At 38.0% G+C, this 21,247-nt stretch overlaps 2 protein-coding genes across 10 annotated transcripts in view; one reads left to right on the top strand and one right to left on the bottom strand.

Moving 5' to 3' along the window:
* kcnj1a.1 (potassium inwardly rectifying channel subfamily J member 1a, tandem duplicate 1) overlaps window positions 1-21,247 on the top strand; it is a 148,237-nt gene that overhangs the window by 94,937 nt on the left and 32,053 nt on the right. The gene's annotated exons all lie outside the window — the stretch shown is intronic.
* Window positions 1-21,247, bottom strand: part of kcnj5 (potassium inwardly rectifying channel subfamily J member 5) — a 73,544-nt gene that overhangs the window by 51,149 nt on the left and 1,148 nt on the right. Inside the window, exon 1 of one of the 6 annotated variants that reach the window (XM_087293591.1) lies at window positions 18,700-18,792. The exons of the other annotated variants lie outside the window; for them this stretch is intronic. The gene's annotated coding sequence lies outside the window, so the exon portion shown is untranslated. Of the gene's footprint in view, window positions 1-18,699; window positions 18,793-21,247 lie in introns of those variants that run through there. 6 annotated transcript variants of the gene reach the window in all.

The raw sequence follows: 21,247 nt of genomic DNA, 5'->3' as shown, positions 1-21,247 counted from the left end.
TGCTATCTGGGGCTGCTTATTGATCATGAATGTATTGTTTACAATTCTGCGCCATGAAAACACCACAATTCATTCGGCAACTGTTTGGCATATGAATATAATTCAGTAAAAGGAATGCTAGAACTGTATGAGCACCGGCAAGAGCTTTCATTTGAGCTATAACTTGTACATGTGTCATATGAAAATTATGAAAATGAACCAATGTAAAATACCCAGCTCGGGTATCCAAAACACTGTGTATTTAAGTGTAAATAACTTTTATAGAGTGAAATAAAAACCAAAGTGATGCATATGTGCATACAATATAGATTCTACACTTTCAAACGACACCACTTACGGGGGTCTGGTGCAACGCTGGCCCTTTAAATCTGAAAGCGAAAGTCGATGACGTCACGGACCCGGTATCGGGTCCGCAGAGTTTAAGTGGCTAGTAAATTTCTGCACTCGCTATGAAATATCAGTGTACAGTCTTTTTCTATGGTGTTTACGGAAGAATTTGGAACAAACATATGCATGTTATGCTCAGCTGGAGGGGAGAAAAAAAAGTCTCTTCTCTCCCTCATGCTGTTTTAAAGTCATATTTTCTATGCATATTTTCATCTTTCCCCCATGCAATTACCATGATCAGAAGCTAAAGCTGACAAGTTAGGTAAAAAAAAAAGGCATCCATGTGACTTGTGTGTGGTTTTCAGAAGCCAAACGATTACTATGTTGGAGATACACACACCGGCCACTTTATTAGGCACACCTTACTAGTGCTTGGTTCCTTTCGCCTTCAGAACTGCCTTAATCCTTCGTGGTGTAGATTGAACAAGCTGCTGGAAATATTCCTCAAAGATTAAGCTCCATGTTGACATGAGAGCATCACACATTTGCTGCAGATTTGTCGGCTGCACATCTATGATGCCAATCTCCCGTTCCACCACATCCACATGCTCTATTGGATTGAGATCTGGTGAGTGTGGAGGCCATTTGATTACAGTGAACTCATTGTCAGATGTACTAATCTGGTGTCGCCACAGCGGAATGAACCGCCAGCTTATCCAGCATCTGTTTTACGATGCAGATGCCCTTCCAGCTGCAACCCTTCACTGGAAAACATCCATACACGCTCATGTACATGTAACGGAGGCCAGCCGGTAAGTGCTGTGCAGGTAAACCTCACTCCTCTGACCTCTCTGGTCTTTGGCCTCCTTGGTACAGCACCCGACTCCTATGCGAAAGGTGGCCGGTTCGATACCAGTTCGGAGCGGGTTGGGTGGTGTAGGACTGGCGGGGTTACATTGGTGCCGTGACCCAGATGGGAGTGAGGTTTAGGGGGGTGAGTGTAACAGAGGTCAGCTGGTAAGTGCTGTGCAGGTAAACCTCACTCCTCTGACCTCTCTGGTCTTCAGCCTCCTTGGTAGAGCACCCGACTCCCATGCGAAAGGTCGCTGGTTCGATACCAGCTCGGAGCGGGGTTACATACCACACATACACACTATCCACCTATACCACATTTATGGATTGTGGGGGAAACCGGAGCACCCGGAAGAAACCCACGCGAACGCGGGGAGAACGTCCAGACTCCACACAGAAACGCCAACTGACCCAGCTGAGGCTCGAACCAGTGCCTTCTTGCTGTGCGGCGACAGCACTACCTACTGCGTCACCCAAGAGCTGTGTTACTTCAGCTCATTTTAATTAAGTAGTTTGAGCAAACGGCAAACATAATTTTTTTTAGTGTCAAGCAATTTTAAGTGGAGTCAACTCATTATTATTTGTTACAGTGTACACCCTATTAGAAAGCATTTGGAGTGGGTGTGATGTGAACTTCCAGAAGCATCACTTGTGTTGGTGTGGGACTGTGAGGAAGGTCACTGTCATGGCGCCAGCGATCCAAAGACGGCAGCCAGGGTTGGTTTCAGCCGCTGCTATTCCTGTCACTGATAGGACGCTCTCTCTCTCGTTCTCCGAGACGCACTCTTTTCATTAGGATAATTGTCCTTAGTGTGGACAGGATGTCTGCTTGAAGGCTTGGTGTCATTCGGAGCGATAGGGACAGTCATACACACTTGCACGGCTGAACACACACACAGGCAGGCGAGTGTGAGTGAATGCGGTGTTGGCAGCGAGCCGCACTGGATGCTCTTGGTTCCAGGGGCATTTTAACTCATTTGCCCTGACTAACCTCAAAGTGTCATAACAGCTTCAGATATAGACAGGCGAGCCATCATCATCGTCCTCATCCTCATCCTGTGCAAACACGCACGTACAGCCACTTTCACACTCACGCTCCAGACTAAAGATGCGGTGCTGACATTGACAAAGTGTCCAGAAGCAGGATAAGTTCCCATCGCTCGGAAAGTTCCCCTCTCTCTGAACTTTTAGTCCTTCAAACGGTCAATTTTTTATCCAGATGTGATTTTTTTTTATTGAATACATAAATAATTTCTTTTAAAAGCAATGAAAATTAATATTATTATTTTAAAAAAAGTTTTAGATTTGTTTGCTGTGCAGATATTTTTAAATTATACATTTTGAAACTAAAGTTTGTGTAGTTTATGTGTAATTAATTTGATCATTTCTGATTTAATTACTAAAATCTTATTTTAAATTACGAAAAAATGGAGGTTGAATCCAGCAATTCACTAATCAAGTTAAAATTTCTAGTAATTTTTTAAAGTTTATTTTATTAAAACAAGCGACATCAAGAAGGTTCCTATATTAATCTGGGGTCGCCACAGCGGAATGAACTGCCAACTTATTCAGCATATGTTTTACACAGTGGATGCCCTTCCAGCTGCAACCCATCATTGGAAAACATCCATACACACTCTCTTAACCCTTAAAGACCGAGACAGCCGCCCGCGGCTAAAAATAAGTATTGCTCTTAAATGTTTAATAACTTTTGATCCGCTGATCCGATTAATACAATTCAAAGATTGGCATAAAGAAGAGAGTCTCAGCTTTCCAGTGCTGTATCACATAACATTCGCGGACTTTCAGAGGCTCCGGAATCAGTGCGGTTACGTCATCAAAATTTGACAACGCTGATTTGACAAAGAAACGCTCGTCACTGTGTCTCCGGACAAACCAGACATCATACATTGATGCATTGTCCCTCCTCCATGCCCAGATTGGTTCAAACTTGCTATATCACAACCAATAAGCATAGGTTTCGCTTTTGTTTGTGGACCAACACGAGCTTTTTGAACAACACGGAATGAGAGATAGGCATACATTTATGCGCGGCTAAATAAAACGCAAAAAAAAAAAGTTTTGCATGAAATAATTTTCATACTAAGTACTTTTGCATGCACAGCAGCACAGAAACATGACAAAACAGTGACACAGCAAAGACGAACTGCTGCTCTTGCTGTTTTCAAAAGACGCAAATGAAGGTGCAGCTGTTTGTCTGCATTGCAGACAACCATATCCAAATCCATATCCACAGACAACCATATCCATGCTGGCACATAAAACCTAAGGATGTTCCATATTAAATCTAGTTTAGTTATGTAACTATTTATGGTATAGTAAATATTTATATCTATTTTTTTACTGAGGATTTGCACCATGTTTATTTGGACTTTGACAAATTATTTATTATTTTCTTATTTTTTTATTTGATCATTGTAAGTGGTGTTGTTTATAGTAACTGAAAATATATTATTTGGAAAAAGTCAAATTTGCTTCACTGTTCTATTATTTTGTAACATTTTTTTTTCTGTTTAGTTCATTCCCAGAACTTTTGGGCAAATACATTGTCAGTAAATAAATGCATTTTTTTTCCCCATAGAAAAACGCCTTGGAATAACATTGAAATAAATTGCTATAACTTGCTCAGGGAATTGTGGATGTAGACAAAATTTATTTTGGAAGTATAAAACATCATAGCATGTATTTCTAAAGAAAGAAAAACAAACTTCATAAGGTTTTGTTTGAAATAACTAGAAAATGCCACTTTTTAAAAAAATCGTTTCTGGAAAATTCTGGAATATTTTCTGTCTGTTCATATGTTTTTGGACCAAAAAATATTTTAGACTGGACCTTTAAATGATACAGATTGAAACTTCAGGTTCTCCTGTTTAAAATGATATATGACACTTGAGGCTGACTGCGAAAATAAAAATAAAACTGCTTTTAAAAAAAATAATAATATAGGCCCATTAGGTGCCCACAAAATACCTCTAGGTCTTTAAGGGTTAAACACACTACGGAAAATTTAAGCTACCCAATCCAACTATACCACATGTTTTCGGACATGTGGGGGTAACCAGAGCACCCGGAGGAAACCCGCCTGAACATGGGGAGAACATGCAAACATGCAAACAGATATCCAGCATCTGTTGTAAGTAGTGGATGCCCTTCCAGCTGCAAGCCATCACTGGAAAACATCCATACACGCTCATTTACACACATACACAACGAACAATTTAAGGTTACCCAATCCACCTATACCACATTTTTGGACTGTAGGGGTAACCGGAGCACCCGGAGGAAACCCACGCGATCACGGGGAGAACATCCAGACTCCACACAGAAATGCCAACTGACCCAGCCGGGGCTCGAACCAGTGACTTTCTTGCAGTGAGGCGATCGTGCTACCCACTGCGCCACCGTGCTGCCTGTAAAATATATATTTTCAGATCTAATTATAACTTTAAAACTGTCAAGGTGCAAACATTTAGTCTTTAAAACATTGTGAATGATTCACAACCTCAGCAGATATTCTGACTCTGATTGGCTGTTGTCATTTTCCCCTCTAGTCTCAACTCAAAAAATTAGTGTTTATTTTCAGTTCTGGGTTCGGCTTTGGGCTCCAGCCAATAGCATAACAGCAACTACTGAAGAGGCGGGGCTAAAGTTGAAAAGTCCCCATCTGATTGATTGAATTTACATAACCAATGCATAAATTAAGTGTATCTTATCACACATGTCTAATACGTAATTTGCATACAATATTATTGCGATATCAATAATTTGCGATATATTGTGCAGCCCTTCACTATGTAAAAAAAGCTCCCTTAACTTAAAATTGTAAGGGAACTTGCTGGACAGTTTTTTTTTTTTTTTTGAGTTGTAGAAATGCTGGGTGGACAACACAGTGGCGCCTGTCACCTCACAGCAAGAAGGTCGCTGGTTCGAGCCTTGGCTGGGTCAGTTGGCATTTCTGTGTAATAAAGAGACTAAACCAAAAAGAAAATGAATGAATGAAATTTAAGCAAATAATAAAACATAAAACAATTAAGTTCAAGAGTTGTGTTACTTTAGCTCATTTTAATTAAGTAGCTTGAACAAACAGCAAACATAATTTTTTAGTGTCAAGTAATTTTAAGTCGAGTTAACTCAATATTACTTGTTAGTGTACACCCTATTAGAAAGCATTTGGTGCGATGAGTGATGTGCACTTCCAGAAGAATCACCTGATTTAAGTTGAGTCAACTCAAGAAGCTGTGCAGCAACTTTTCTTAAGATTTAAGTTGTGTCAACTTATTTTTTTTTAAAGTTTACATTATAAAGCATTTGAAGTAGCTATTGTACACTGAAAAAAGTTGTAGAGTTTTTTGAGTCGTAACTTAAGTACTACTGGGATCTCAATTAGAGTATTAGATTAGGCCATGCAGCAATTTTAAGTCAAGCCAACTTATTATTATTTATTAGTGTACACGCTGTTGATCTGAACTTCCAGAAGCATCACTTCTCTTGGTGTGGGACTGGAAATAAGGTCACTGTCATGATCAAATGTAGATAAACATTCAACACATAATAATATAATGTGCAGCCCTACACTGTACAAGAAAGTTGTCTCAACTTAAAATTCTAAGGCAAGTTCCTGCACAGCTTTTTTTGAGTTGTAAGTAATGCAAATAAGGTGCACCTTTGTAAAGCTGCTTTGAAACATTAAATATTATGAAAAGCGCCAATCAAATAATTTTGAATTGAACTGAAAAGTGCTGCTGTTGTCTCGATTTGAGTTGAGTCAACTCGAAAAGCCATGCACTGTAAAAAATGCAGGGTTCCACACAATCGAGACAACATGAAGACATTAGGTTATCTTATTAGTTCTTACAAACTTAAGTAGGGGCAGCACGGTGGCACAGTGGGTGGCACAATCACCTCACAACAAGAAGGTCGCTGGTTTGAGCCCTGGCTGGGTCAGTTGGCATTTCTGTGTGGAGTCTGGATGTTCTCCCCGTGATCGCGTGGGTTTCCTCCGGGTGCTCCGGTTACTCCTACAGTCCAAAAATGTGGTATAGGTGGATTGGGTAACCTTAAATTGTCCGTTGTGTATGTGTGTAAATGAGCGTGTATGGATGTTTTCCAGTGAGGGGTTGCAGCTGGAAGGGCATCCGCTGCCCTTTGTCAGTTGGAGTTTGCATGTTCTCCCCGTGTTCACTTGGGTTTTCTTTTGGTGCTCCGGTTTCCCCCACAGTCCAAAGACATGCGCTATAGGGGAATTGACTAAGCTAAATTGTTCGTATGTGTGTGAATGCAAGAGTGTATGGGTGTTTCCCAGTGTTGGGTTGCAGCGGGAAGGGCATCCGCTTTGTAAAACATATGCTGGGTAAGTTGGCTGTTCATTCCGCTGTGGCGACCCCAGATTAATAAAGCGACTAAGCGGAAATGAAAATCAATGAATGAATAAAATTTATTTTACCTTTTTAATTTAATATCATTACATACTAAATTAATCCAAAAAACACAGCTAATAAATATAGCATTATTCTAGGGAAATGTTATATCATCAGAAATATCGTTATCACAATACTCAACATACAATAACGCTATATATTGCATATATTTCCTAATAGGGTGTGCATGTGTGTGAGTGTGTGAATGCATGCATCTCTTCTCCAAGTGCGCTCTGCTCACTCATAAGTGCTAACAGGGTTGTGCACTCCAGGCGGTGTTTGCTGGACGTGTACATGTGTTTGTTGTGTTTTTGGTTGCTTGTGTTAAGTAGAGAACAGGCTCTTCCACACTCTCTCCTGTGTTTATCAGATGGCCTGTCAGCTCCCTGAAGTGATTTGCAGCATCAGGGCTGCCAAAGTGAGCGGCGGCGCGTCCAACTGCCCTAATTAGCATGCACTGAATCACTGCCTCAACTCGACCGCTTAAAACACCTTAAGTCGGAGGATGTCAATAAAAGCAGAAGCGCAAACACAAAACGCCAAATCCCCTTTCTGTTGGGAACACTTATAATCCGGTGATAATGGACTCTGATCTCTGGGGGGAATCGCAGGGAAATAATCAAAATGTCAGCGCATGGGGAACGATTCGCTTTCTGACAGATCGTCCTGAAGACAGACCATCTGTTCTGCTCACTGTAAAGTTCACTGTACTGAAAACGAAACAGGGCCTGTGTTTCGGTTTTTCCAGATAGGGTGTGTGATGATGACTACACAAGATGCGATTCACTTATTCTTTTTTCTCCAGCTCAGTCTCTATTTTAGAGGTCGCCACGGTGGAATGAACCGCCAAATATTCCAGTATATGTTTTTCGCTGCGGATGCCCTTCTAAATGCAATCCAGTATTGGGAAACACCCATACACACTCATTCACACACACACACACACAATCAGACAATACGGCCAATTTAGATTAATCAGTTCCCCGATGTCACATGTGTTTGGACTGTAGGGGAAACCGGAGCACCCGGAGGAAACCCACGCCAAGACGGGAACATGCAAACTCCACACAGAAATGCCAACTGGCCCAGTCAACCTTCTTGCTGTGAGGCGACAGTGCTACCCACTGAGCTACTGTCATGTTTTTTAAATTTTTTTGCCATGGCTGCTAATATTTTTTACCTATATATTACAATATACTATAGTTCAGCTTAAAGTGCAATTTAAAGACATTATCAGCTGTTTCATAGATGTTAAGCTAATAGTTAGGTTTAGATATTGGCAGGGCTTGACATTAACTTTTTTGATCACCAGCCACTGTGACTAGTAGATTTCCAGCATTACTAGCCACTTGCCATTTTCACTAGCCACAATTTTGTTGCTTGGAAAATATATTTTGTATTAATAAATGTGACTCTGACATGCTAAATGACTTGATTTAGATGTTGTGTTGTCCACATGCCTCCTCATTTATTTCACTGTGTGTGTGTGTTGTGTGTGAGCTTGCTCACTGTGCATGAGCAAATGGGTTGTGTCGCATTGCAATTGGTTTTTATTTCACATCACCTTTTTTAGGGCTCAAAATTAAGGATTTGCCAAATTTATCTCTGACCACACCAAAAAGACAATTATTTCTTAGCCACACGTTTTAAATGTGTCAAAACAAGCAAATATATAGCTGTATACATGCACTTTTTATTCAACAAAACTTTAAATATTGACGTTTAAAAAGATCTATTGTCATTAATCTAAAACATGCACAGTAATCTGTCCTGGCTATAGGTCCCAGATCAGCGATTACTACACATAAATGGGGAGTTAATCTCATATTAAAGCAATGTTATTGTAAAGGATGATAATTAAACTATATTAACAAAATAACCCTAAGCAAAAGAAAGCAGGTAAAACATACCACGAGTGATAATGAAAGGATGATCACGTGCCTGAGAATAATTCAAACGAAAACAGTGACCGCTGCTGCTGCTTACAAAATGTTCGCTGCTTACTCGAGCATCGCTTTTTGTCTAGTCTTTTTCAAAGAGAACCGATCGCACCAGTTGCGTGTTCTCTACACACGGTTGTTTCGCGCAAGTAAACGGGAGCGCGGGCGCTTTTTAACAGTCGCGCACATCACATCACCTTTGCTTGCGAGTAATCATCCTCTCATAAGGTATTCACCTGCTTTTGCTCGTGCGAACACAGCTATTTTTGTCAGTCGTGCTGCTTCTCGATTCTAAGATCACATTTGCGCGCATATTGTGCCATCCTTATTGTCAAACCCCGCTTTAAGAAAACTACAATGTAAACATTATTTCAAACCAGCTTAAGTGGCTAGTGGGAGTGACTGTCTAACCCGCCAAAGCTGAAATCTACCCGCATTTGGCGGGTGTTAATGTAAAGCCCTGGGTATTGGTATAATTAGAAATTATATTTTATAAGTGCTAATAAATCAACATAGGCTCATTCTGAAAATGTAACCCTATATACATTTCTGCAGATCGTGAATTATGTACCCAGAGTAACATATGGCTGCGTTTCGTCTTTAAAACAAACGATATGCGATGGTATGACGCTATTCTTTTTTAATTGGAAAATAATAATAAGTTACCTTAATTCCTTTATGTTGTCCCGAAACAAATCGATGTGTGGAACCCAGCATTTTTTACAGAGTTGTTGAGGGCCAACGAGTGAAGTTTATTTATAAACTAATTTTGAGTGGAGCACGTGCTTATGATTGATAGCACCTGGTCCACATTAGCCAACACTGATTTACCAATCAGACAACTCCTTAACCACTATAAATAACTAGAGTATTTTACTTCAGCCATCTTCGTCTTGAAGAATCCCCCCTTCCACCCCTACTCCTCCCATTTCCTTGTCAGGGCAGCACGGAGGCCTAGTGGTTAGCAACACGGCCGCACAGCAAGAATGTCACCGGCTCGGACACTTCCTGGGCAGATCTGTGTTTCTGTGCAGAGTTTGCATGTTCTCCTCGTGTTAGCGTGGGTTTTCACCGGGCTCTCCGGTTTCCTCCCACAGACCAAAAACATGTAACATAAGCAACTTGACAAATCTAAATTGACAGCATAGACACTTCATAGCTTAAATCTACTTCCAACATTATTAAGCACTCGAGACCTACCTGAACTCGGACTCCCCTCTCGCCCTGCAATGGTGGGGGAGCCCCGGGCTCGAGGATCTCACGAGTTCCGGGCTCTCTCCCGGGACAGCATGCCAAACAAGCTCCATAATCAATCATCAGCTAAGGGCGAACTTTTAAAATTACATTTAATGAATGATAAAGAATCACAATTTGAGTTAAAAACCGGCTCTAATGCTCTACCGAAGTAAAGAAGTGCAATCATCTAGTATTCTTGAAAAAAATGACCTGAAGAAAAAATGATAGTCATGGCTGCTGACGTATTGTTCACACAATGTACGCAAGCAGGATTGCACTTGATGCACATGCGAGTAAAGCAGGACTGACACTCGTCTGTCTTTCAAAGCATCACCGAACAAAAGTCTGACATTTCTAGTGTTGCGCCGGTGTCCTGAAGCTATCGATCTGACATCGATCACCTTTCTTGACTTCTGATGCAAACTCACATACACACTGTCTTTTACAAGTCTCCTTGTGTCTTTGCTGAAAGTCCTCAAAACCCAGGAAGCTGTGACCTTTTATTTTTCATATTGGGACGCAGAGTTCATAAAGAAATGGAATATTAAATGAGAAAGCAGTGGGCGTGGCTTGTTTTTTTCTACTGCGAGCTGATTGGATGTAGTAAATTAGGCATTTCATTAGGGAAAAGGTTTGGGGAGATTTATTACAACCTAACAGACTCCTCCTCCTCACTATTTCTGTGTGTCATAATTGACAACTGAAGGGGCGGGGTTAAGTATGTTAGCCCCGACCAACACCTCAGATAGACCTAATCTCAGAATTCAACTGTAAACAAACAGGAAGTGCATTTTCAGATTTCAATTAAAGTTTACAAGGGCAAACTATTGTTTTTTTTTTTCTTAATGACATGCACAGAGGAATTGTTCACCACAAAACTAGCAATGTGAGCTAACAAAATCATTATAGTTGGTTTTGATTTTAAGTGTACTTTAAAGGGATAGTTCACCCAAGATTAACATTACCCACTATCTAATCCCACTCAAGTGGTTCCAAACCTTAATGTTTTTCTGGTCACATTTTACTTTAATGTACAATTCACATTAATAACAAGACTTTTAGTTCAATAAAACAACTAATCAGCTGCTTATTTAGCTGTGAATGGAGGAGACTCATTCTTTATCCTCGCGCTGCAGATGCTCTGTTTAACTGTTTTCTCGCTAGTGAAGTGTTCAGTTTTTACACTTACAAAGTCCACCATGTAAATAGCAAATGCGCCATGGCGCGACACAACTGACTCTTAAAGGGAATGAGAGATGAGACTCTGATTGGTTTAATGCAGGTTATGCTCAAAACACACCCAGAACTCATTAAGAGAATAAGCACAGCCCTGTTAGACCATGCGCCGAGGCGCAGAGCATATTTTCCATCCTTAAAATAGCAAAAGTGGATTCAGACACGACCTTAATGCTTTTGCGCCATGCGCTTTGGACTTTGTGCTTAAATTATTGTTAAATTAGAGCCCTTAGACACACACAAAATTAATCTGAACCATAATCAATTATCATCTGGATAAGTTGGTGGTTCATTCCGCTGTGGCGACCTCAGATTAATAAAGGGACTTAGCCGAAAAGAAAATGAATGAATAGATGAATTTGCGCTGTTGCAAATAGACAGACTTTAAAATAGTTTAAAATACAGCGATAGATAATAGAGATGGTATTGCGATATTGCATAAAATAGGTTAATGGAAACGTCCATCAACATTCTTTAGGGTGTTCAACAGAAGAATGAAACTCAAACAGGTGTGGAAGAAGTGAAAGATAAATAAATGGTGACAGAATTGAAGAACTGTCAGTTTGAAAGTCTAATACTATTTACTGCAACTGTTAAGTGGATACAACTCAAATAGAAAAGCAACCAGACGACTTTTGATCCTATTTGTTGTAATATTTCTCCAAGCACATCTTTTTATGCTTATACTGTAAATCAATACCTGCTATATTTAGCAAAGGCTTGAGCTTGTGTTGTTTTTTTTCCTTTCTTTCTCTCAGATGAACGTCAGATGCTGTCTGATTTTTGTGTGTGTGTGTCAGAGTTATTAGCCCCTTTCACACATACAGACCTTTCCGGAAAATTACCGGCAATTTTCCGGAAAGGTCTGTATGTGTGAACAGGCCCTTTTTGAAAATAGAAATTCGCTATTTTCCGGAAAGAGAAGTTGTAACATTACTGGTAATTTGCAGGAATGCTGCGCTGTGTGAATGCAGAAGGAAGATTGGCGGAAAGAGTGCGTCCACGTCTAGAACGTGCTGACGTGAGACACCTGCTTTAGCCAATCAGAACAGTCAGGCGCATTCACGTGCGCGCGGTTCATGAGAATAAAAGCCTTTGAATATTTTTCCAGACACCTTTATCTGCTAGATGTTAGTCAGATAACGTTTCTATGTTCCTTCTTAATGCTAACTGTGTACATAATTATAATATTATAATATTTTATTACGATAAAATGTTTATGATAAGCCGTTGTTTGTTTACCTTCAAGCTTTGCGTGTGCCCATGAGCGCCCTTAGCGCCAGCACACACACATATCATGAACATCTCGACATGCGAAAGTGTTCCTCTATGTGTTTTCATTGGAGTTGTACTCAATACTGATCCATCCGAAGAGTTTGTGATGTAGTCAAATGTTTACAAACACAAACGCAGCCGTTTAGAGGTCATTTCTGGTTAATGATGTCAGAATTTACCGGCATTTTGCGATGGATGTGTGAATGCTCTTTTCCGGAAAAATTCCGTAACGTCCTCGCCTGTGTGAACAGCGCTTTTTTTAAATACACGGGTACAGTCGTTCCGGAAATTTTCTGGATATTTACCGGTATCACTATGTGAAAGGGGCTATTAGCCCACCTGTATATTTTTTTTCCCAATTTTTGTTTAACAGAGAGAAAACTTCTTCAACACATTTCTAAACATAACAGTTTTAATAACTCATCTAACTGATTTCTTTTCTCGTTGCCTTGATGACAGCACATTATATTTGACTAAATATTAAAATATTAAATATAGTATTAAATATAGTATTAAAGATACTAGTTTTCAGCTTAAAGTGACATTTAAAGGCTTAATTAGGGTAAAGTTAGTGTAATTAGGCAAGTCATTGTATAACAGTGGTTTGTTCTGAAGACAATCCAAAACTAATATTGCTTAATGGGGCTAATAATATTGAAAAAAAAAAGTAAAACTGCTTTTATTCTAGCCGAAACAAAACAAGTAAGACTTTCTCCAGAAGAAAAAATATTATAGGAAATACTGAGAAAATCTCCTTGCTCTGTTAAACATCCTTTGGGAAATATTTGAGAACATTCACAGGAGGGCGAATACTTTTGACTTGGACTCAATGCAAAACAATGCACCTGTAAATCTGCCATTCAGCCACGCCTCCTGTTCCTTCATCTCTTTTCATTATCTGTTATGTGGGCATTTTAGTGCACGCAGTGGCTTCGACGTGCTGCGTTTAATAGGCAGAAGGTGAAGGAATGATTCTGTTACAGCCGGGCGTTTGTTTTACGAGTGCCTGCTTTAAAGGATGTGGCAGTATTACTTCCCACTGTGTTGCTGGTGTCAGCTCTATATGTCACTGAAGTGAGCAGTGAAATGTGGCGCGGGCTGAGTGTAAAAAAGATCTACATTCAAATGCGATGCTGCGTATTTCAGAATTATCATAACTCAAGGATTCAGGGCTCAGACATCATTCGTTTCTATGGTAACGCCGAAAGTGGGGCCTCCCAAATATTGAATCACTTGATTAATTGATTGTTAATTAATACATTGATTTTTTTTTACTACAAAATAATGAAGAAGTAATGGTTGTATTAAGTCTTTAGCAGATGGAGGGTTTTGTTTCAAGACTTTTCAGTTTTATTTTCTGTTTTTCTCAGATTTTTATTTGTATCATTGATTAAATCTTGCGTTTGGTTTTTGCTGATTGGTGTGTTTTTTTTTTTTTTTTAGCTTGTGTTTATTAACCTGATGTTTGTGTTGTGGTTATGGTTATGGCATTGGAGTAATGGTTATAATGACTCTTTATATTTATAGTTCTGAAGTATTTTTTATTTATCAAGCTGAATTACTCAATCTTTGTATTTGTTTGTTTGTTTATTTATTTATTTATCCAAAATAAATTTTATTTCAATTATTTATTTGCAGAGACGGATAAGAATTTACAAATAGTCACAGTTTTTTGGTAATTTTTCCATGCACCATGTGTAATTAAATGTTTATTGCTGTTGTTGTTGTTGTTATTATTATTATTAATCTAATCAGTTTATTTAAATAAAAAACATTTATCAATACCACTATTATACTTTTGACTAATGTGTTAAATAATAATAATATTAGTCATCATCATCATTATTATCATCATTTGAATTTCTATAACAATTATTATTGCTGATGCTGTATACATTATTATAAGATTAATATTACAGAACATTATTTATTTATTTAGCCAAAATTAATTTAATTTTATTTATTTATTTATTTATTTGTTTATTTATTTATTTTGCAGAAGTAGATAAAAATATAAAAGTAGACACAATATTTTGATTATTTTTCCAAGCACTGTGTATAATAAAAAAAATATTATTATTATTGTTATTATTATTATTTTTATTATTACTATTAATATTTATTATTATTATTATTTTATTTTAATAAAAGTACTACTATAATATCTTTGAACAATGTGTTTAATAATCATCATCATCATTTGAATTTTTATAACAACTTTGTTAACATTATTATAAGAGTAAAAAAACAGAACAATATTTATTTATTTATTTTTTTTTATTTATCCAAAATTATTATTATTATTATTTATTTATTTATTTAAAAAAATGTGGCAGAAGCAGATAAGAATATAAAAATAGACACAATATTTTGGTCACTTTTCCAAGCACCATATGTAATTAAATGTTTATTACTATTATTGTTGTTGTTATTATTATCAATAATTTAATCAGTTGATTTAAATAAAAAACATCAATAAATACCTTTATAATAATTCTGAACTATATTTTATTATTATTAATAATACTAATCATCATCATATATCATCATCATCTGAATTTCTATAACAATATTAATATTGTTTTCATTATTATAAGAGTAAAATTACAGAACAGTTACTATTTATTTTTCTTTAAACCATAGAGCTTTTATTTTGGTGAAAACTTTCATTTAGAAATGCTTCGGTTGCTGACAACAAATTTATGGGCTGTTATCATAACAAACCTGAGAAGATGTTTGGCATGCCGCGTCTTCAACCACAGGATAAGTTGGCAGGGCTAATTTTAGAACTTATCCGCTCTTAATATTCATTTTCTTTCTAATAATCTTGCATAACTTCCCTCTAGCAAAGGGCAGTTCCGCAATGACAGATCTTTCATGATCTTTCAGGAAGTGGCATCAGTTAATGGTAAAATAAGCACAAACAAATGCTGGTTATTGTATAAGTAGTGCAACTGCATAATCTTTTATAATTGAAAATATTATGGGAAGCATCTATCTATCTATCTATCTATCTATCTATCTATCTATCTATCTATCTATCTATCTATCTATCTATCTATCATCATCTATCTATCTATCTATCTATCTATCTATCTATCTATCTATCTATCTATCTATCTATCTATCTATCTATCTATCATCTATCTATCTATCTATCTATCTATCTATCTATCTATCTATCTATCTATCTATCTATCTATCTATCTATCTATCTATCTATTTATTTGTTTGCAATTGTTAATTGGTAAGTGCTTATTTTTAGGCTGTTCTGCCTTTACTGTCAGCTTGCTATTTGATAATCGCACACAACTTCCCTTTAACAAAATGTACAGTAGTTCCTCGATGACATCATCTTTCAGAAAGTGACATCAGCTAAAACAAACAAGGAAGTGCAATGGATTGTGTGAATAGTAACGATTCATGGTATAAACTGGTGCAGTTGTAAAATACTCTTTCATATTTGATCATATTATAGGATTTAAAATAGTTTTTAACCAATAAATGTACACTGTAAACAAGCTTTATTAGTTTTATTAAGTTTTATTGAAGTTCAATTAGTTGACTTTACTTTAAGTATGTAAACCTTAAAAGTGTTGTTATCATTATTATTATTATTATTATTATTATAAGCCCTCCTGTGAAATATTGATAATTTTTTTCTAATATTTCTCAAGGATTATTTAAAGGGAATTTTTACAGTAATTCCGATCATATTTTTTCTTCTGTGGAAAGTCTTATTTGCTTTATTTTAGTCAGAATAAAAGCAGTTTTTTTATATTTTAAAACAATTTAAGGTGAATTTTACAACCCAGGCTCACTTTGAAAACGTACCCCTGTATACAGTTCTTGAGAGTGCCAAAAAAAGTCCCAGGAGCTACTTTTTAATTTTTTTTGCAGTTTTTGTTTTTGCAAATCCCCCAGAGGGCGCTGTGTACGCTTTTTTAGATGTCAAATTTTTCTCATCAGTACCACCTGCTGTTCTCATATAATTCACTGTCGACTGACTGACTGACTCATCGACTGACCCACCCTCCACCTACCCTAAACCCAACCAACAGTGTTTTCAAAAGCAATCCAGAAAAAGAAAAATCCTTGAGGCAGCTTTATTTTGACCATGTTTTCCAGTTTTACATCATTCTCACCCTGTTATTTACTTGTTTATTTACTTTTTTGCCTTTTGTTTTTGTTTTACCTGCTTTCTGGAACCATTCTCCATCAGACTCAAACCCTGTCGTCACGGTCAACTCCTCTTTGCATCTCAAATCCTCTGACATACGCGGTGAGCCACTGGGCAAACTGTTAACATTGGGAAAGCCTTCCAAAAGGAGGTAAACGCTCAGCTTGTTAGCTCCTGAGAGCTAATCATACTGCCCTGTAGCCTGAGCCCCGCATGAAAAATCAAGCCCGATCTTTAGTTTGCACAATCATAAGCCCCAACCAAACCCCCCATGCCCCTCGGTCTTCAGTTCGCGTGATTATAAACCCTGCCCCCCCTTCCCTGGTCTTCACTTAGCTCGATCTTCCAACTGGTATTTACTATGTGCGATCATAGGTCACCAACATCCAAATTCCCCCCCACCCCAGTCTTCTTCTGGGGCGTGGGGAGCTTGCAGCCTTAACTATTGCAGGTAGGCCCATGCATTTTGCACTACGCCACTGACCATAGTGTTTGTTTTAAATACATACATACCTCTGGCTACATAATTCACAAACTCCACATATGTATGTAGGGCTACGTTTCCAGAATGAGCCTATGTTGCAACATTATTAGCCCCCTTAAGCGTTTTATTTTTTCAATTGGCTACTCTGCAAACCATTGTTAATTACCTTAACTTGCCTTTAAATGTCACAATAATACTAGAATCCTGAAAAATATCTAGTCAAATATTATGTACTGTCATCATGGCAGATATATATATAAAAAAATCAGCTAGAAATGAGTTATTGAAACTATTATGATTAGAAATGTGTTGAAAAACAACTTCTCTCTGTTAATCAGAAATGAAGAATCAAAAATAAACAGGAAGGCTAATGTTTATATATGTGCATGATTATAAAAATTTAATTGAGTCAACTCAACAGTGCCAAGTTGCAACAGGTTTACTCACTATCAGGGGACTTTAAATCAGCCCTGGCACTGTAGCCACACCAGCCCACATTACTACACTGACACAGCCCCATCCATGGACACGCACATTCACTACTTATATTGGTGTACAGATAGTAAAATAATATAAGCAGTACCATATGTGTTAGATATTTAAACATTTAATTTATGTGACTGGAATAAAAACAAACCATTTATAACAAATTTATATATGAAATTGTTCATTTTCGTTTCGGCTTTGTGCCTTTTTTAACCTGGGATCGCCACAGCAGAATGAACCGTTAACTTATTTAGTATATGCTTTATGCAGCGGATGCCCTCCAAGCTGCAACCCATCACTGGGAAACCCCTATACACACATTTACATACATGCACTATGGACAATTAAGCCTACCCTATTCACCTATGAGGTGAGGTGACAGCGCTACCCACTGCGCCACTGCGCTCCCCCCATTGGAGAATAGTTCAGTTCATTTTATGCATTTGGCAATATCTGATTTTAGAGCAGTTTTTTTGTTGTTGCTTTCTTTGAGCTTTTCGGCACTGCCTTTCCTTTTCTATGGTCCATCTCTAACAATTAGCTTGTGTTGCACTTACTGTTTGTTTACCAGATTTTGATTACACTCCGCGTAACCTCTGATTAGGATGGTCCATCTCAAAACCAGCCAGTCATTGCCGATTGGGCCAATGCTTAACATTTATTATTATTATTCTTACTATTACCATCATCAAAAGCAGCCTACAGGTAAAAACAATACATATAAAAATAAATAAATAATAAAATAGCTGACCGGCCCACTTTTAAAAAATGGTCCGGCCCTTCTGGCATTTGCCAGAACTGCCAGATGGCCAGTCTGCCCCTGCTCACTATTTAAAGTAACTTATAATTATTTCAGAGTGCATCTCTTTACTTCAAACTCTGCTAAACACCAGGATTATTTCCTTTTATTAATTAAGCTACAACAAATTACGCTTTAGTGAAGTTGCAGACTTGACAAACAAACAGCGAATGGCAGCACTGCACAAACAAAAGCAGGATAAGACTTAATCTCGTTAAACATGTCCTTTAGACGCACACTTTCAAAGCATACAGATCAATGCAGCAGGAAATAGAACTGCTCTCAAACCGCCGCTGACATGACAACACTCTCAATGTATTAGACTGAAGTTTGATCTCATTTGACCAAGCAGATAGATTGCGCTCCCGGACTTTTTCTTGCTCGGATCTCACCAAAAGCAATATAAATAAAGCATGCATTTCCAGATCAATTGAGGTGCTACTTACTTCAGTGTGATGCACATACAGTACAAACGTGCAGATCTTACAACACACACACTTTACAAAATAGGAACCAGAAGCGAAAGCATTTGAGACGACTTCCTCCGATGTCGAGTCAAAGTTCACTCTTGTTTTTCTAAACACTATTTCAGAGAGGTGTATTTCTGCCTGCATGTGTTTCAATCAGCGATGTAGAGTAACAAAGTAGAACTACTTCACTACTGTACTTAAGTACTAGAAGGCTGTATCTGCACTCTACTGGAGTATTGTTTCTTTCTTCTACTTCCACTTTTACTTCAGTACATATTTTCGATGAGTTCAATACTATTACTCCGATAGCTGATAGATTTTTTTATGTGCCGCATCGTTACTCGTTACAATTATAAAACGAATCCTTCCAAACCCACATTATCACCGCCAGAGCAGCAGATGGTTCCTTCACAGGTTTGAATAAGCTGGCTCGTCATCGTCATGATCAAAGACAGCGCTGCCTGCCTGCATTGAAAGCACTAGTTTGTTTTCAACACTGAAAACCCAGAAATTCCACCTCAACGTCTTCTCTGATGAGAAAGAAGACCACCCGTGGCTCTATTTAGAGTCCATGTTTGCATTTGTCGGAGTAAAAGACAATTCATATAGAATGCAGTGCAAACTCCGCCTCCAGAAAGATTGTGAAATAATGGCATTCAAAAAATCACCTTCGAATTTGAAGAAACATATCAAGGCAAGTTAAAGATAATATGATATACAAAACACAGCAGTTTGAGCTATCTGTAAGCGCTAGATAAGGTAACTAATGTTGGCTTCCCACGGTTCATAACATGCTGCGATGTTCACTTAACGTTAACTAGCTGACTATCATAAAGGCTGTGTCACACTGTATATATATTTATTGTATGTATATTTATGTATGTATGTATGTATATATATATATATATATATATATATATATATATATATATATATATATATATATATATATATATATATATACTTGTACTTTTACTTTCAGTGTTTCAGTAGTAAATTTTCAAATAAACTACTTGCAATACTTAAGTACAAAAAAATGTTGAATACTTTATTACTTCCACTTAAGTATGCTGCTTAAAGAGTACTTCAACTTCTACTCAAGTCGCTTTTTTTTGATAGAGCACTTCTACTTTTACTTAAGTCTGGGTCTCTAGTACTTTATACATCTCTGGTTTCAATGCTGTAAGATGGTCAGTGCACTTACTGTAAATTGATTTATTATCTATTTCTCGGTAACTATTTAGTTTAAGTATTCATTCTCAATATTAACTAATGGATTATCACCTACTTATTATTCAACCCAGGCTTATTCTGATTATGTACCCCTGCAAACATTTCTGGAGAGCGCCAAATACAGTGATAACCTTCTTGCTTTGAGGTGACAGTGCTAACCACGGAGCCACACTGCCACCGTAGTTGGTATTGTTACTTAAGCTAAAGTGTTACCAAGTTAGCTAAATGAAACAGTTGTGTTAATCTTTCAAATTGTCTTTCAAGCCTCGAAAAGAGCACGACGTCCAGTCTTATGAAGCTGTAACATAGTACGAGGAACATCGATTGCATTGAAATCCAACCCAGGGTCATTTTGAAAACGCAGTCCCGTGGACCTTTCTGGAGATCACGAATTATGACGTCGGAGATACGTATGGCTGCATTTCATTTTTTAAGCGAACGCTACCGGGTGCTATGACGCCGTTCCTTTTGGTGCTTACCGGCTGACTGCTTACCTCCGTGTGGAGGGCTTTCCCGCTGCAGCCAGTTTGTCCAGTTAGCTCGTCGTGTACGTCGACGGAGTTGAGAGTTGACCACGATGACAACCAGGTTCAAGTCTGGGGAAGATCGCTTCCAGAAATCAGGTAAGACAAACAGAATCTAAAAAATAAAGTGAACGAGTTCATAACAGGGCGAGAATATGGTAAAATCCGAAAACGTGGTAAAAATCAGACGAGGGCTTTTCTTTTTCTGGACGTCTTTTGTAAATTGTTGGTTGTGTTTATGGACGTAAGCGGGGCGGGCCTGCAATCGGTAAAATTGGTTGGGTTTAGGGAAGGAGAAGGGTGGGTCAGTCGATTGGCTGGTCGCCCAATCAATCATTCAGCCAGTCAGACAGACAGTCGTTCGACAGCAGCCTCTGATGGGCTTACACGAGAACAGCGTGAACGGCACTCGCAAGAGACATTTGAAATACAAAAAAAGCGAACACAGCGGTTTCTCGTGGCTTTGCGAAAACAAACACTACAAAAATACATACCTCCCAGTACGTATCAACGGGACTACATTTTCAGAAAGAGCCTGGGTTGTTGAAATCAGTCTTGAATTTGATAGCCATACCAGTTTGAGCGAAGAAGCGTTTTCTCTGAATGTTCATCGGTTTGTAATCTCTGTCACTCGCTGTGATGTAATCGGCAGCAGGTAAATAAGAGAGGCCTATGGGGTGAAGCAGGTGTTTTGAGGAGAGTTCTCAGGAAGTTAATAGGGTCAAAGGTCAGAATCAAGCGTGCGACGAGAGACTTTAATGTTGCGG

The sequence above is a fragment of the Danio rerio genome, chromosome 18 (genome assembly GCF_052040795.2).
Source record: "Danio rerio strain M-AB ecotype USA chromosome 18, GRCz13ab, whole genome shotgun sequence".
Lineage (NCBI taxonomy): Eukaryota > Metazoa > Chordata > Actinopteri > Cypriniformes > Danionidae > Danio > Danio rerio.
This window is presented reverse-complemented; position numbering and strand designations above follow the sequence as displayed.